Raw genomic sequence first — 10,669 nt, forward strand, 5'->3', positions numbered from 1 at the left:
GTTTATTAATGATAAACAATAATAATAAAAGGCATAAAAGAAATACAGAAAGCAGATTAATTTAATATATGTCAGTGCTCTGCTTTTATACATGTCAGAGCAGCTGACCTGTGACCCTTAAACATCAACTAAGAGTCAATGTTTAATAATTATTCAAAGAATTCTTTTTCGATTCTTTTTGATGTATTCCATCAAAAACGCGCGTGTACACACACAGCCGCATTTTTATATAGCATATGCAAGAATTGAACGTCTTCATCATCAATTAATCAACAACGATTATTATTATTATTATTATTATGTAATTCTATATATCATCATCATTGTCATCGTATGAAATTGTCATTAATTAATTTTAATCATCATCATCATTATTATTATTATCATACTAATTTGGTCGATTCCGGTATGAATAATAATTATTTCGATAATGATTTCTTCATTCAATTCATCATCATCATTATTATAAATGTTGCAATGGAAGAGAAACTTTTCGGGAATGAGCTAAAGATATTTGAGATTTGGGAAATTTTTCTTTTGTGTCTTCAGTGTGTGTGTGGGATGTATTGGTTGTTGGGTGCTTTTTTGAGCCTTTTGAAAATTATTTCCGTAAATGTAATGAATGGAATGAAAGAAACCTTATGAATGTGATTTGATTATTGAATATTGATTAAAATCAATATTCATAAGTGATGTTTGATGATAAGTATGTGTGTGTGTAGGTGGATGTCATGACAATATATTATTGAAAAGAACAAGAAAAATTATGAAACTTGTTCAACGGAATTCATTTATATTAACAACAATAAATCTGATTCTTTTCAATCAAAAACCTGTTGTTGTTGTTGTTGTTATGGTTGTTGATAATAAGAAAAAATTATCATTATTATTTTGTTATAATAAGGTTTCCTATATTCCATTATCAATCTCCAGGTGTGTGTTATTATTTAGTAGACCAACCAACCAAACCAAATGAATGATAATCTTAATTGAATTGAATGAAAAGACAAAACGAAAACGAAAATTTCATCAATTTTTTTTCGCAGCCAGCCATTATCATTCAAGTCATTATTATTATCGTTATTATAATAATGTTCTGGTCATTATTAAAACGAAAGAAAAAAATGGCCATCTTAAATGATAATGATGATGATGATAATGTTAATGATGGTCATCATCATTATCATTTATCTTGATTTGTAGCGAATAGTGATGGTGATTTTCTTTTGGTTTGGGTCTCCTTTTGGACACATCATCGCTACCATTATCACCACCACAGACGAAACAAAACAATTTTTTTTGGTAACCAAACATGACTTTCAGTCTTCAGAAAAAGTTTCTCCAGGTATTTTTTTGAAATGTTTTTTTTTGAATTGAATTCCAATTAAATTTGTTTTTTTGTTTTGAAAAAAAGTTTAGTTTTTTTTCTCTTGTTGCGTGTCTGGTGATGGTGGTGATGTTTTTTTTTCAATCACAAATTTCTTGTTTCAAAAGAATTTTTTTTTTTTGAAAAGTTTTTTTTGGGAAACTTTTCCCCTTCGCCCACTCTCTCATTCATGATGTTATTGTTCGAGGAAAAGTTCCTGGAAAAAAATTCCTGAAAATTTCTCTCTTTCATTCATCATCACACACAATCATTCATTTGAAGCAAAAAATGAATTGAATTCAAATTGAAATGAAATGAAAAATTTTTTTTTCAAAAAGAAATATAAATTCAAAATTTGAATTGAAAATTGCTTGTGTGAAGATTGTCAAAACCAGACTTGCCCTCGACATTTTCCAACAATAAAAAAAGTTTCTTTTTTTTGGTGTTTTTTTTTTTTTTTTTTTTATTAATTTAAGAATCTTACCACCTGAAAATGGAATCAGGGGTTTAACATGGTCAGGTTAGATATATTGACAATGTTTAAGGAAAAAAAAAAAAGATAATAATAATAATAATAATAATAATAATAATAATGATAATAATAAAAATAATAAAAATAAATAAATAAATAATAATAATAATAAAATAGATAAATAGATAGATAAAAATTAGAATTTTTTTTGGTGTTAAAAAACTTGAAAAAAATTTTTCTTTATGTTCAACGACGATGTGGTTTTTGTTGAATAATTTCGATTTGGTTCAACAACGATGACGACGAATGATCTTTCAATTTTTGTTGCGAAAAAAAAGAAATTATTTCGTCGATTCGTCGATTCGTCGGTGAAAGGAAAAAAACTTTTTATTCAATTTTTTTTTTTTGTAATTAAAAAGTTAAAAAGGCACCAAAAACCAAGTAAAACTTTATTTCATTTCAAATTGAATAACAAAATGAAATAATTGATTCATTTTGGAAGTAAAGAAACATCTTTTGTGTGTTTTTTAGGGGGGAAGAGAGAGATTGGGATTTTTTCTGGTTGTTTTCAAATGAAAAAAAATGTGGAAAACCAAAATCTTTGTCTACAAGAAAGAGAATTTTTCCAGAAAACAAAATTTATTATTATTTTTTGTTCTTTTCCGAAAAATTTCTTCCAATAAATTTCATTAATACAATTTCTTCTTCTTTCTTTCATCATTTTCCACTTTATTTAATCTTTTCAAACAATTTTTCTTCTTTACTCATCATCATCATTTGGTTTTGACTGGCTAAACTCAAACCAATGTTTTTTCTTTCTCAATAGCAAAACAAACGAAAAAAAAGTTTGATCCTTTTATTTTCACAAAACAAAAAAAAAATTTCCCTCAAATTTCTCATTACATCATCATCATCATCATTTCATTTTTCTACCGTCGTTTTTTGTTTTTGTTCTGTGTCTGTCTGTGTTTAGAGCAGTGATTCTCAACCAGTGTGCCACGGCACTTTGGTGTGCCGCGAAATTCTGAAAATGCAACTGTTATATATTTAAAAATTCTAAAATTGTGCCGCGACAACAAAAAGGTTGAGAATCACTGGTTTAGAGCAAAACGATGAATTAGCTTAGTGAAAAGTAAAAAAAAAAATCCCTATCTGGATTGAATAAACACAGACACACACTCGAATAAACAGTAAAATCTTTCAGGATTTTTCTTCTTCTTTAAGATTTTTCTTTACTTCTTTTGGATCGTTTTCACATTGTAGTAGAAGAAGAATTTCTAGATTTCATTGTCGTTTAAGAATTTTTCTACTACCAATTTCTTACAACAACAACATCTCTATTTGGATTGTTTTTCTTTACTTTTCTCTACATTTATTTTTATTATTATTGAGATTCATTCAAGTGAATCAATGTGATTATTATCATCTTTCTTTATTTTTGTTCACTTTTTCGTTCGCTGTTCAATTCTGTTTTCGATTTGTTTATTTTGTCTTGTCTATCTATTTCATTCAACTTTTTACTTTACTTTACTTTCATTTCATTTCTTATCATCATCATAATCATAATCATTATTGTCATTTTGTTGTTGCTGCTGTTTTCATTTCATGAATTTTTTTTTCTCTCCTCAACCAATCAATCAATAATAATAATCATCATTTTTCCAATAGAAATTATTCAATTAATTTTTCGTTTTTTTCTCTGATTCCACCACCATCATCAACGAAAAATGAATGTGGATCATTTTTCCAATAAAAAAAAACAAAATTATTGAAGAAAAATTCTTCGATTTTGGAATTTTAAAAACAGCAAAATTCTGTTTCAAATCAAAAAGTTTGATTTGAAAATTTTCCCGAAAATTTTCGATTTCTGTTTCTTGAAACATTCTTGGCTGTATTTTTGATTATTATTCGGAAATGATGATAAATAATTAAATAAATTGCTTTTTTGTTCATTCGCTTTCTTCATCAGTAAACAAATATCAACAACAACAACAGCAATGACACGAGACAGAACAAACTCTATCAAAATATCGTAGCGAAAGATAAATAAAATGACTTTTGTTTTGCTGACTGGATGGTTGATAGCCACCACCATACCATTCTTTTCGGTAAACAAACTTTTTTCTTGTTGAAGATTTTCGAATGATAACAACGAGAAAAACAACAACGAGAAAACATCATTGCAATGACAACAAAATTGAAAAAAAAATGGTTATATTTTTTTCGTTTGTTTGTTTGTTTGTAATTCAAAATTAAATTTTTATTATATGGCTGTTGTTGTCTTTTTTTTCATTATAAAAAATATATTAAACAAAAACAAAACAAACACACGATATCTATTTGGGAACCAAAAATGATAAATTTCATTTCATTTCACTTTTTCATTGAAAAATTTTTCATTTATATTCTTGACGACAAATTATTCTTGATTCTTGATTCCCCAAAAAAAACGAACATTTGATAGATTTTTTTTCCTTGAGTTTTCTGTTGTTTATTTTTCTCGAAATTTGATTTCATTTACCTGATTTTTTTTCGTTTTCACATAACCTTTTGGTTGATGATTTCTTGTTTTTTTTTTCTGGGAAAAATTGAATTTGAAAAATGAATTTGTTTGTTTTCTTTCCTGTCTCGTCTTTCCAGATAAAAAAAATATCAATAAACAGTCAGTGAAAAGATATTTAATGAAGAAAAATTGAAAATTATTTCCTTCTTTCCTTTCTCCAATGTCTTTTACGTTATTTTTTTTGAAATTTTTTTCTATTTGATTCAATAAAATGAAATCAATTTATCATCATCATCATCAAATGACAACAACAGCAACAATGTTGTTGTTGTTGTTGTTTCTGGGTTTTCTGAAAGTCTATTTTTATATTGATATTAATGATGATGGTAGTTGTTGATTATGGTGTGGCTACAACAAACAACCGTCAATATTTGATAATATTTTCTTTTCAATTTGATGACAGTACAGAAACCATGGACATGACATGAACAAATCATCATCATAATTCAATCAAACGAATGTGTCTGTGTTTGTGTGTTTTTCGTGCGTTACCTATTCATGATAATAATATGATTACCTGAATAAAGAGGGAAAAACTAATCATAATCATCATCGATTGATTGATTGATTGATTGATTGAAAGAATCTTATACTTTGTAATTCAATGCAGGATTTTCTTTCTTTTGGTTCAATCATCATTATTATTATTATTATTTGTTAAAATTGAATTACAAATTGAAAAGATTCGAAAAAAATGTATGTTATTGAAAATGCTGATATTCATTCATTCAGGATGAATGTATCTATCTTGTTTAACAAGAAACATTTTTTCTTTTCTTTTTGATTCAATTTGATTCATTCACCAAATATTCTGTGATTGATATTTGTGTTACCAATGTTTTTTTTTTTTTTTTTTTTTTTTTGTTGGTAATAATATCCGGGCATGTTTCTTCTTGTTATTGGATTTTAGTACTTTTGTACGGGAATTCTAAATTCTGATAAATTCATTGAATATTTTATCATGGTAATAAATTGAAAAGAAATCTTGTTATTCAATATTTTTGACCTGCATTTTTTTGGCAAACAAAAAACAAACGAAAAAAATCAATATGAAAATAGATGTTGTTTTGGAACATTATTTTCAATCTTCATTAGGTTTTTTTTTGTTTTGTTTGATAAATAATGTCGTCAATGTTTCCTTTCATACAAACAAACGAACAACAATATTTTTTGTTGTGCTGGGTACATTAATTTTAATCAACCTATAGTTGGCTATTTTGACTTTTTTTCAAATATTCTATTTTGACAACATTATCATCAGATTCAGTGATTCGATAAACAAAAAAGATGACAAGATGATGTTGTTCATTAGTGAAATTTGATTTTTTTTTTTTTTTTTTTTTTTTTTGTTTATCCGATTAATTATTATGAATTCATTTCTGTTGTTGATGAAAAGATTTCGAAAACAAAAAAATTCCCAATTATTTTTCCATATTAATTATTGAAAAATCTACAGAGAATTCTCCATTAATTAGTTGGAATTTTGCAAAATTATGTTTTGAAATTGTTGATGTTGATGATTTCCACGATTGCAACATTGTTTGTCCATTGTGCGTTTTTTTAGATTTGAAAAACAGAAAAAAAAATTTCGTTATTGTTTCAGGCAAAACAAAATCAAATCATCAACAAAATCATCGACAATAATGAAATCACATTCATTAGGGATTTTTTTTTTCGTTTGTTTGTTTGTCGTTATTTTTAGATGTTTTTTTTCTCGAAAATTTTGTCATTTTGAAAGTTTTTGTTTGAAAAAAAGTCGTTGAAAATAACCAAATAGCCAAACAGCACCACTTTCAGAGGATTTTTTCATTTCAATTCCAAATTCAACGATCATTATCATCAAAATCTTCATACTTAACATCAAAATTGCCTTTTCAAATATTCACCGAAAAGATTCTTGTGAAATTCGAATCAGATCAAAACATGAAATGTAAATGAAAAATAAACCAACGTTTTCGTTGGCGTTTTTGATTGCTTCTATTGGTTGCTTGTTTGTTTGTTGTCATTAATACTTTCGTTGTTGATTTCAATGGAAATTAAATCTAATTCTCAAAATGAATATTGGCAATTGAATTGATGAATTCAATTAACTTTTCTTTCTCTTCGAAGAAGGAAAGAAAATAATAATAACCCTATTTATTGCATTTTAGTTATGGGGGTTTCACACTAGCAGCAATGTGAATGAAATATTTCAAATGCAATATTTCAGTCCATTTCAACCTTATGGGCTGAAATATTTTCGTGTATATATTTCATGAAATATTGCTGTAGTGTGAAACCCCTATTAAATTAATTTCGATGATGATGATGATTAACATTGATCGGATTCTCCAAATAGCCACCCATAATAAGAATCAAGAATAAATTGTGAGAATTTTCGAAAGAAAACAATCCAAATTACTTTGTTTTTATTTCTTTTTTTTCCCAAAAAAAAAATGTAAACAAAAGTCATTTTATCGAATCGAAAGTTTTCCCGGAATTTTTTTTCCCGAAATAATTCTTTCAGTATTTTTTGCAAAAAATTTTAATGAGCTTTTTTTCAGCAGCAACAACAACAACGAGCTTAAATGAATATTTTTAACACTTCCCTACCATATTATTATTTTTATATTTTTTTCAAACCTGGGCATTTTCGTTTCTTCCATTATCTCATTATTTTCATTTCAACCATATGATTCGAATGAAAATGAAAATTCCCAAAAACTTATGATTTTTTTTTAAATACGGGAAAAAACTGGGTTGAATAAACATTGATGATGAGTGGGTGAACATTGTTGTTGTTTGAAATGATAATCTTTGAGTTTTATTTTCATTCATTCACCATCACCATCATCATTTGAACTATTTTAAATATTTAAATTTGATTTTTTTTTCTCTTTATGTAATTATGCAATCATTATTGCATAATGATGATGAGACCAAATTGAGATAATTGAGAAAATTATTGGCAAAATAACTGGTGGAAAACCAAAATTTGATTTGAGTTTCGTTAAATTAGATTTTATAATTTGAAAAAACAAAAATTTCATTCACAAATGTTCAATGATGCCAAAATGAATGAATTTTTGTTTGCAAAAATTACTTTTTTTTGGAATACTCTTTTCTTTTCGTACATCAGATTTTCAGGAAAGAATTTGTTAACGATTAATGAGACGATAACTTTGGAAAAAGAGAATTTTTTTTGGAAAACAAGAAAAAAGATACGCAGGTTGCCCTCAGGTTTGAACGAATAACAAAACGAAAAGTATATATCATTAATGATCCAGCCGTAAAACTCCAATGTCAACAACAACAACGCTAATCAACAGAAAAACAAAACAAACGACAACGAATTTCAATCATAGAATCGAATCGTCGTTTTGGGAATCTGCCGAGGATTTTTTTTCTTCAAAATCGAAAATATCGAAATTCTCGGGAATTTTTTCAAATGAAAAACAAAAGCAATGCATATGTAATGAAATAAATGATGAAGAATTTAGTGAAATAAAATGAAAAAAAGGGAAAAAAACTAAACTAAACAATATTTGTTTTAAATGAATTTCTTTCATTTTGGGTATTGATTCCATTTTATTTTGTCTGTTTTTCTTATTAAATATCATTATATAATGTTTGTTTGTTTGTTTGTTGTTCTTGTTCATCGGCATTATGATTTTGATTGGAAAAAATGTTTTTTTTTTACGTTTTTTCAAACAAAAACAAAACAAAGCAATGAAAAATCCCATTTGGGACATTTTTTTGATGATGATAAAAAACATTTTCTTTTTTCTTCCAATTTCTCATTTCATCAATGTTTGTTTGAGATTATGAAATCTTTATGTTTTTCGTTTTGTTTGCTTGATTAGTTTTTTTTTCGGTTGTATCGATGATGATGATATAAGTGTATTGTGCGTTTTCGTTTGTTTTTCCGAGTTTGTTTGTTTTGTTTCTCAGATTTTTTTGTTTTGTTTCTGTATTTTTCTAATTTTGCTTCGGGTTTTTTTTATTCCATCAATATCGTGATCAGTTTTTATTTATTTGAATTACCGGTAACCATCATCGTTTGCATCATTATTATTATTCTTTTATTTTTGCTTTGTTCCGGTGCACATGATATTTATATAGGAAAGATTATTTTGAGACCAAGAATAAATTACCGTGAATAGGGAATGTCAATAAATTCTATCCTAATTACTGAAATGATGATGAAGAAAAATAATTCAAAGAATGAAAGAGTGAATATAAATCTGTCTGTTTTGTCGTCATTTTGGCAAACTTTTTTATTTATTCATTCATTCATTTTTCTGATGAAAATTTGCGGTAAAAGTTGTTCAAATTCAACTTTTTTGTTTCGAGATGTTTCTTTTATGTTGAATGAATGTTAATTTTCATTATCTTTACGATAGTTTTTTTCTTTATTCAATTTTATCTACGGGTTTTTTTTTGGTTTGTTTCAACAACAGCAACCATATATATTCCCGTTGTCCATTTATTTATTTATTTTAGTGTAGATACTTTGTCGATGTTTCTATCAGCTTTAAAGCTTTATAATTGAATTTGTATTTTTTTTGGATAAATTTCTTTCTTTACTTTCTGCCGATTTTGAGATTCTAATCATCAAGATGGTGGCCATCTTAATAGCAAAATAACCAAACAAAAACAAACCTAATGATTATAGATTGAGAGAATTAATTCTTTTTTTTTTTTGCTTTGAAAATAAACTCTATCTGTCATTGAATGAAAAGGTTTTGTTTTTGTTGTTGGTTTGTTTCTTATCATATTGTTTGTTAACGGAACCAAAATTGAAACCCGACAAAATTGAATTGAATCCATCAACAAAATTTATTTATTTACTTACTTAATTAATGAAATTGAAAGGTAGAGAGAAACCTGATTAATTCTACATTGATAATGAAAAATAAACATAATTTGCATTCGTTTCAGGTGTTTTCTTTCTTTCAGGTATTGTTTTCATTTGAAATTAAGATATTTTCATTTTATTATTACATAATTCATATTATAAATGAATCAATATATACAAGAATATAGAAACAAAAAACCATTAAGATATTATCGCCGGACATCCATTATTGGTAATGGTATACTATCAGCATCGAATGAAATGAATAACATTAATTTCGAAAATTTTAACAGAGAGAGATCAATTATAATGAGAATGATGAATTTTGTTTCTTATATGAATGAATGAATGGAACTTGGGAATAGAAGAAAATAATAATTTTCATTTCAGAATGATCCATTGAATGATCCAAAATGGAGACCATTAATGGATATACTTCTTTGCCCTTGTCGATTTAATCGATGGCGTTAATGATGATAAATAAAGTTTGTTGCTTCTTCTTTTACTTGAAATATTGCTCCTATTTTTGTTGTTGTTATTATGATACTTACACCCACACACACACTCACTTACCAAAACTAAATAAACAAACAAACAAACAAAAAGGTCCATTATCATCAACATCATCATCAAAGAAACTTTCTCGGAAATCTAAAACAAAAATAAGTAAACATTTTTCATTTTCACTTTTTTCATTGTCATTTTTCACTTTTTTTGTGATAAAAACAAGAACAACAACCGAAAATAGAAACCAGATTTATTGTTGTTGTTGTTTGTTTGTTTGTTTAGTTGTCCACTAATGAAACTCAAATGATCTTGAAAATGATGATGATTTTTTTTCGTTTTGCTTTGTTTTACGGTCATTATCATCATCATTGTCGTCTGTAGAATGTCTGTTATTTGTTGGTCATTGTTTTTTGACCAGTGAGAAAACAAAACATAAAAAACAATCATAAGAATTTCATTTTTCCCGGAATGTATTCCCGGATTGAAAAAAAATGTATAGCCATTATCAGTTACCGACATTTCTTCAGGATCGTCCCTTTTTTATTTTTTCGACAACTTTTTTTTTGTTTTGCTTGTTTGTTTGTTCATGTCAATATTAACCACACCACACACACAATGATAATAATAATAATCTTCAGTAATAATAGTGTGTCTGTATAGACACGCACAACAGAAAAAAAACAATGGTTATAACATTGGACACACGTATATTTCACATTTTTTTTCGTTCAATTCATATTCTCATTATAATGTTGATTTTACTTTTATTTTTTGAGAATTTTATTCGAGGTTTTTATAATAATTCTGTGAATATTGATTATGATGGTTACCATGGTTATAATGAATGCCATTTATGTGACATGGTTGGATTTTTTTTAAGCTTTATTGTCATTTTTTCTATTAGTTTTTGTTGCTGGAATTGAA

General features: G+C 26.5%; 1 long non-coding RNA gene across 1 annotated transcript in view; it reads left to right on the forward strand.

Annotated features, from left to right (window-relative positions):
• Positions 1-4,110, forward strand: part of LOC142645545 (uncharacterized) — a 17,499-nt gene extending 13,389 nt beyond the window's left edge. The window contains exon 2 of the long non-coding RNA XR_012846659.1: positions 3,808-4,110. This is a non-coding gene — a long non-coding RNA (uncharacterized LOC142645545). The remainder of the gene's footprint in view (positions 1-3,807) is intronic.
• Positions 4,111-10,669: the final 6,559 nt, after the last annotated feature.

Source organism: Dermatophagoides pteronyssinus, unplaced genomic scaffold (assembly GCF_027571235.1).
Source record: "Dermatophagoides pteronyssinus isolate colony J.1.1.1.1 unplaced genomic scaffold, Derpt_VIB-CSIC_2022.12 sq0014, whole genome shotgun sequence".
Lineage (NCBI taxonomy): Eukaryota > Metazoa > Arthropoda > Arachnida > Sarcoptiformes > Pyroglyphidae > Dermatophagoides > Dermatophagoides pteronyssinus.